This window comes from Cheilinus undulatus, linkage group 14, assembly GCF_018320785.1.
Source record: "Cheilinus undulatus linkage group 14, ASM1832078v1, whole genome shotgun sequence".
NCBI classification, from domain to species: domain Eukaryota; kingdom Metazoa; phylum Chordata; class Actinopteri; order Labriformes; family Labridae; genus Cheilinus; species Cheilinus undulatus.
In genome coordinates this window covers 36,303,597-36,310,887 of record NC_054878.1, presented here as the reverse complement: position 1 = coordinate 36,310,887, position 7,291 = coordinate 36,303,597, and positions in this window count along the sequence as shown.

Genomic DNA, 7,291 nt, shown 5'->3' with positions numbered 1-7,291 from the left:
ATTTCGCTCAGGTAAAACATGTTTGTGAATACTGTTTGCTATTTCTGTGATACTTGGTGGTGAAATAGGAGATCTGAACTCAGATGTTTGACAAAAAAGGAACAAAAAGCACAAAGTGTAGCATGATAAAATCCCATGAATTAGTGAGTGTGCTTTGGTATGCTGTAAGAGCAGTGAGATGCTGTTACTGTGGTGCCAACTTTAGGTGTTAACTGTGTCGTATTATTGATGATAAGTGAAGCTCAGCTCATGGGGGTTTGTTTAAAGACACAAAGGTTACACAAAAATGACCACACATACAGTCATGTGCATGAGTTTTAGGCATGTGCTAAGGATTCTGCCAGCAGTTTTCAGGTCCTTGCACATGCACAGCACGACCAGGGACAGTACCCAAGGTCATGCTTATTTACCACATCAACCCCTTACTCAGCCCTGAAATATTTCAAACTCCATGAGGATAAGTTTCAATTGCATCATAGTTAAGCATGAAAAGAGATGATTGTCTGCACTCATGGAAATTAAATATATTTTAAAAACTTTGTTTTACAGTAAAATTCTTCTACAAACAAATATCTTCAAAGGCATGATAAAATACTAAAGGTGAAACCAGCCAAAAGTGTTTCTAATCAGTAACCTTTCACAGCAGCATTGGTATAAATGGTGATATAAATCTGAAAACATGATATTTACCTTTGATTGGATGTAATCAAGTGATAATCTACACCTCAGGGTAGAAGAGGGGTCTAGATCATTCTATAGCATCATCTCTACAGGAGCCTGGAGGGATCATCACAACCAGCTTTTGTCTGCATGAAAACACAAACCTGATTAAAGAGAAGAGCCAGAGCAAGGTGTGAGGGTAACAAGCAAAGGTGTCACATGAGATCTGAGATCATAGATAGATCTACATAATTAAAAAAAAACATAGACCTAGATTATTATTTTTCACGTTTTAGATTTTGCATCAACATGTTGAAAACCGAGCGCCCAGCCAAATTAAAATTATGTTTTAATGTGACAAAGTGTTTGGAAAACAGCTGCATGGATGTCAGGCATGTTCACAGATGTGGTCGAGTAGAGGAGTCGAGATAACCTGACACCTACAATGATCACACCTGTCACACATTTTCACACCTCCACACACACACAGGACCAACTGTTGACTCGGTAGAGCTGAACGTTTCTCTACAAGTGGGCAACATTTCAGCTCAGTTTCAGTATTATTCCTTTTTAATTCATTTTCTACTGATTCATCTTACCTGATCCCAACGTATCACAAAATGAAATCAAACTTTTAGGAATAAGGCAAAAAAGAAAGTATGTCAGTCAGGTTTGTTGAGCGCAAATTGAAAATTCACCAACAAAAAGAAAGAAAAAAAAGGTGGTTGGAAACCACAGTGACTCTGTCAAATGCGTCCTCTCGATGACACTCCCAAACAGAGAAACTAATGAAACTAATGAGGACTAGGCTGAACAAGGATCCATAGTTGATGAATCTTTACAAAGGCAGATCTCCAGGCCAACATCATCTCACCCAGCATGATCTGGATCATCACAGTTTCTCAGTACAAAGGCGGTGGTCTTAAAGCATACAGAAGCCTTGAGATGGAATGAGACTTGTGTCAAAAAGATTCAAACAAAACTTTTTCAGTATCAAACAAAAATTAGCATTTGAGAACAAAAAAATGTGATCCAAGCAAAAAAAATGTTTACATCAAGAGAGCAAATCTGAAATAGCAACCAAATTCTTAGTCTTTGAATTCTGAACATCTACCTTTTTGTTCACAGTTCCTGTTTTTCTCTCTCTGTGATCAGACTTTTGCTCTCGCTTCTCGGTTTTGCTTTTGCGCTGCCTGATCCTTTGTTTGCGTTTCTTGAGTTTTTTGCTCTCAGTTCTGACACAAATGTCACGTGTGGGCGGGCTTTTCTGGGGCGTATCCCTACTGGCCAGCGAGTTTTTGAGTGACGGCTCAGTCACTCCAGATTCTCTGGAAGTTGTTGTTCAGCTCACGTCTGGGAAATTTAATGAAACCAGCAGACTGTCGTTTTTGCATTAATTTGACTGAATCTTTGTTAAATCTAACTATTATTAAACAGGTTTATTTGTCAGTGCAGTAGTAGATGTTGTATTGTTTCGTACACACACGTGTTTTGTCGAGTTTTCCAGCCACTTCAGGTGTCGTCTTCTCTTTGTATATAAACTACACCTACATCAGTCCACTAGCTCAGCGGTTATATAGAAGACTGTCACTCAGGAGACTGGGGTTTGCATCCCCGCAGTTTAATAATTATTGATGTCTGTATGGTTTCTTTTTGTTCAGTGATTTTCTGGAATGCCTATGTCAAATAGGGATGGGTCCGATGGGTCTTTCTACTTTACATTACCTCTGTGATGCTCTTGATGTGGATTGAAAAGCCTCTTCTGTTATTTGTCACAGCCTGCTTCTTTCACTGTCCTACATTAACACCACACAGCATCTTCCTGATGTCCTCCGCTTCCCTCTTTTTCTAACTCTGTTTGAAGTCAGAGGGAATCCATCTGTTGCCTAGAAACCATATGCCAATTAAATCAGCCAGTACTTTCAATAATTACAACTGATACAAGTCACACTGAGGACATTCTTTAACGCTGAGTCTATCTAATGGTTAAGTCCAGTCAGTGGCCTTGGTGATAATGATAATGGCTCAGTCAAATATCTGTTAAATCATCATTAATGCTTTGTTTATGTATGAACCAAGCAGCTCCTGCAAGCCACAGGTACAACATTTTGTTCAGTTTTATAAACAGGCCGACCCACAGATTTGACTGCCCCCTGAAAACCCAGGGACTGTGGAAAAGTGGAAGTAATGAGATAAAAAAGTCCAGTTTGAGATAAAATAGTCAAAAGTATGACAGCAAATTTCATAAATCTGACCCAAAATTATGACCTCCTTTCTCATAATTTCATTTTAACTCATAATTAAGACTTACTTTCTCATAATTTTGGCTTTTTTCTTTAAAATATGTCAATTTTAGGACCTTTTTACCTCATAATTAGGACCCACCCTCATTCAACATTCTATCTCATTATTACAACTTTCATACAATAATTACTCCTCTTAAATATCAATATTATGACCTTCTTTCTCATGATTATTTTATCCCATATTTTCAACCTTTTCATGTGTCATTTTTATGACTTACTCTCTTTAATTTGGCTTTATATCTTACAGTAATTACTTATTATCTGATCATTTTGACTTTTTATCTGTCTCATGTTTTCTTTTTTAAGTGTTGGGTATTGGCTGCCATAGAAATAAGACGATTAATAGACGATCAATAAGATCTGTGTTTGTGCACTATCTGAGGCTGACTTTAACCAGAGAGGCAGCCTTTACGCTGCTTCCTGTATCCAGCTAGCCTACATCCAACGTTTTGTGAGTGATTTTTCCCATCAGAAAGACTCAGAAGCTGATTGGTTGTTGAAGACTACGATCACTGTTGAAAGAGCTTTGTGTGACTTCAGTCACATCCCAGGAGTCCTGTTAAAGGTGAGGTCATGATAAAGATTTATAAAGAGGAAGCTTGTTCCAAAAATGCTGTATTTTCACTGCCTTGCCACTGTGCTGTGAAGTTATTTCAGTATAGAAAATAAGATGATGAGGTTGAAAACATTTTTTTTGTTGTTGGTAAAGCACATCGTGTGTATTTTTAAGTTCATTTAAAGGGGTAATTAGATTGAGGAATAACATGCAGTTTTTTCTTTTATTAGGCTGCTTTCACTCACAAACTTCCACGCTTTGCTGACAGTACTGAACTGAATGGTTACTGTTCTATTTGTTCTGTAATATTTTTACAACACAAAATGTCGACTTTGAATAATTTGGAGGCATCAAGATGTAGACCCTACGCATCAACTGCAGAACTAAATGCCTGTAGACCTTCATAGGTGATCTGAGTGTTTAGTGACTCTTTAGATTAAGTAGCTCAAAAGCAAAACTGAATAGTTTAAAAACAATCGTGACTTTATTCTCAAAATTTTGTCTTTTTTCCTCATCATTTTGACTTTAATCTCGACTTGCCCAAAATTATTTTCTCATTCAAAAGTGTCCCTAATCCAAAATTGTAAAAATAAAAGCCCAATAATGTTAATGCCAAGCTTGTTTGTGAATAATGTCACTAAAAGATTGGAAAAACGTAGTCACATAATAGCCTGCTTGTGAGTTTTTAATCATGTTTGCATTGATTTTCCCTCTGACTCCGACTACATCAGAAAAACAATACCATTTAAAAGCGGATCACTGTGGTAATCTTGACCAAGCGAGGAAAACCCCAACACTGACGATGCCAGTGACGACAACAATAAAACCACTGACGACAATTCCTGCTGAGATTACATGAACCCAAAGCTGATAACAAACAGAGACTTTGTTCTCCTGCTTCTGTGTCTCCAAAGCTCCTCATGTGCTCCCTCTTACACACTCGCTAAAGAAGATTAAACTTTTACTTACTCTAACAGTCTGGATCACAGCTGCATTAATTTGGGAATAATGTCAGCCATGGTTTATTCTGCTATTCATGTGATCCACTCAGAAAAGGCCTTTAATGATAACTAGTAACAAAAGATGGTGCTTCAGCAGCTCTGGCTCTTTGTTAACATGCTGCTGGATGTTCAAACTCCAGTGTTAATGCTGCAGCCAGAATACATTAGAGCTTTTGTGTAGGCAGTAAGCCTCTCATCTGTTTAAAAATGTCTAGACTTTCTTTTCCTTCTCAGCAGCAAAATCCTTGAAATTAGCAAAACCATCACTTCCACTGAAAGTTATCGGAGAAAACATTACAGGAATTTATTACCATAAAGAAATTATGTTAAGATCAACTTCAGATGACTGATAAGGTCATTTTTCATTCAATTCTAGTTTTAACCTTTATGACTTAGGGTTTGGAAACGAAACACGTTAGGATTTTTTTGATACTCTAACCATGAAAAATATCTCAGCTCCTCTGAATTTGAAAGAATGTTTTTTTTGTTAAGGTTGTCAGAATTTTTAATGCATTGGTATTTCTTCTATACCATGTACTTTAAATTAGTGTTCCCCAACCATTTTCCTCAGACGCACCCACACGTGTAACTTAGATGAGCCACTCCAAGCCCCACAAGAAAAAAACCAGTGACATATTTCTGTCAAAAATCAGCACTGATTGGGGCGCAGGTGGCCAAGTGGTTGAGGCGCACCCCAGGTACGCAGACGGCCTGGGTTTGAATCCGGCGTGAGGCCCTTTACCGCATGTCTCTCCCCTGCTCTCGTCCCTGTCTCTGACTCTATCCACTGTCCTATTCTATCAAATAAAGGTACAAAAATGCCCAAAAATAAACCTTTAAAAAAAAAATCAGCACTGATTTTTATTGTGTCACTGATAAAACCCTAAAAAAGGCCAATGCATGTTTTTCTTACCAAAACACCAACCAATTATTACATTTTTTATCATGGTTTTAAGTCATTTGTGCAGCCTCAGAGCACTGCACCCCTGCCTGAGATCTTTGATGCCACCCGTTGGGGGTCCTGGACCCCAGGTTGGGAACTGATCCTTTGAATAATAAAAAATCTGATATTTTTGCGTTGAATTGTACCATAAGTATTAAAGTATTTCAGGAGAAAAAAGAAATACAGTCATGTTTTGAAACCAAAGCACACTTAGCTGGGCCACCTATGTATATTTAAAGCCACTCAAGATGGTTTTCTTTTTCTTTTTAATAAACACCATCTGTGCATGCTAAAGAGACATCCACAAGTACATCTGTCCTATAAATTCTCTGGTTGTTAAAAATTAAGTGTTTTATGCTGCTGTTTCAACTGTTCCATCAGCTTCTTGCTGCTGATGTTATCCTGTACTCCAGCACTCCAGGATGATGACTAAGACCCCGTCTACATGGAGATGAAAATGGTATATCACCATTTCATTTTTAAAAAGTTTTCCGTAAAGGCGGGATCATTTCAGGAAATATCCACGTACATGAAACCAGTGAAACTACTGAAAACACTTTAGTGCATGTGCCAGGCCTGTACGTGGCGCTGTATTGCTGCCACGGAAATGCATTTGAAGAAAGAGAAGATCACAGAAAACTAGTACAAACTTTCTTCTAGTTGCCCTTCTGGTTGTTCTCTGCATTGGATTTAAGAACATCTGGCGTGTGCGTTTTGTGGTGGTGGTAAAGGAGCATGAGATTTCGCTGTAAAAGCCATAACAAGCTCAGTAGCTTCTGCAGCACGAACACAACCCTGTCATCTGCCACTGTTGTTTTGGCCGGACTCATACAGACGTTGTAAGAGAGCTACACTATGTGACGTAATCATTTCAAGAAAGATGTGGTTGGCCGTCCACACGGAGACGAAACGGTAGTCATTTACGGATTTGCGCACTCTGGGACCTGTTTTCAAAAAGTATCGTTTACAGTCACCCAAAACGTCGTTTCCATGTGGATGAAACACCGATACGACAAAAAACTTTTTCGTATACTCCTGAATTTCTCTCTGTGTGGACAGGGCCTAAATATGTTATGGCGTGTGTGTCATTGCTTTGACTTTGCTTTAGTAGAGATGCCAGTGAGTGTAAGGAGCAACCGTGTTTACAGCCGCTTCTTCAACCATATTTAACACCACAGCCTGCTTCTTTGAATCATTATGAATTTAAAACAAGTGAGTCATCAGTTTAAACACAATTTAGACTAATATTTACACCATTATAATAAAAATCACTGGGTGAACTCTGTTGTTGCAGGCCACAGCTTTTGTTAAAGCCAGAGGTAGGCCGAAAGGGACACTCTTTATAGTGAGCACACTCGCTATAAGTTTCTGTTATTACAGAAATCAAACTTGGAGAGGAGAGAACACGCTTTTTAACACATTCCTGTGCTTCACATTAATCATACTGACTTGGCTTGTTAGCTGGATTGGAACATAAGATGACTGGTTCAGACTGAGCTGTTGTCTATCACACATCTCTCTGCTATGCTAACTGCAGTGTCCATTTTGCCTTTTGCATGCACTACAACACAAAGCAGTAGTTTTAATTGGTGATGACAGTGTTGCAGAAATTTAGTCTTTACACAATGTACTCCTGTTTAATGTTATCAGAAGAACAGAAACATGGTACAGAATGAAGCTGGGCAGGATGACCATTCTGTGGGAAACAATAAAGCTGCTATTAGCAGAGAGACAGTGGTCAGGTCATGCTAAAATTAGAAATGCTTTTTACTCTTTAGTATCTAAATTCGGACTAATTTTCAAACCCTTCTTTCTTGTGCAGATC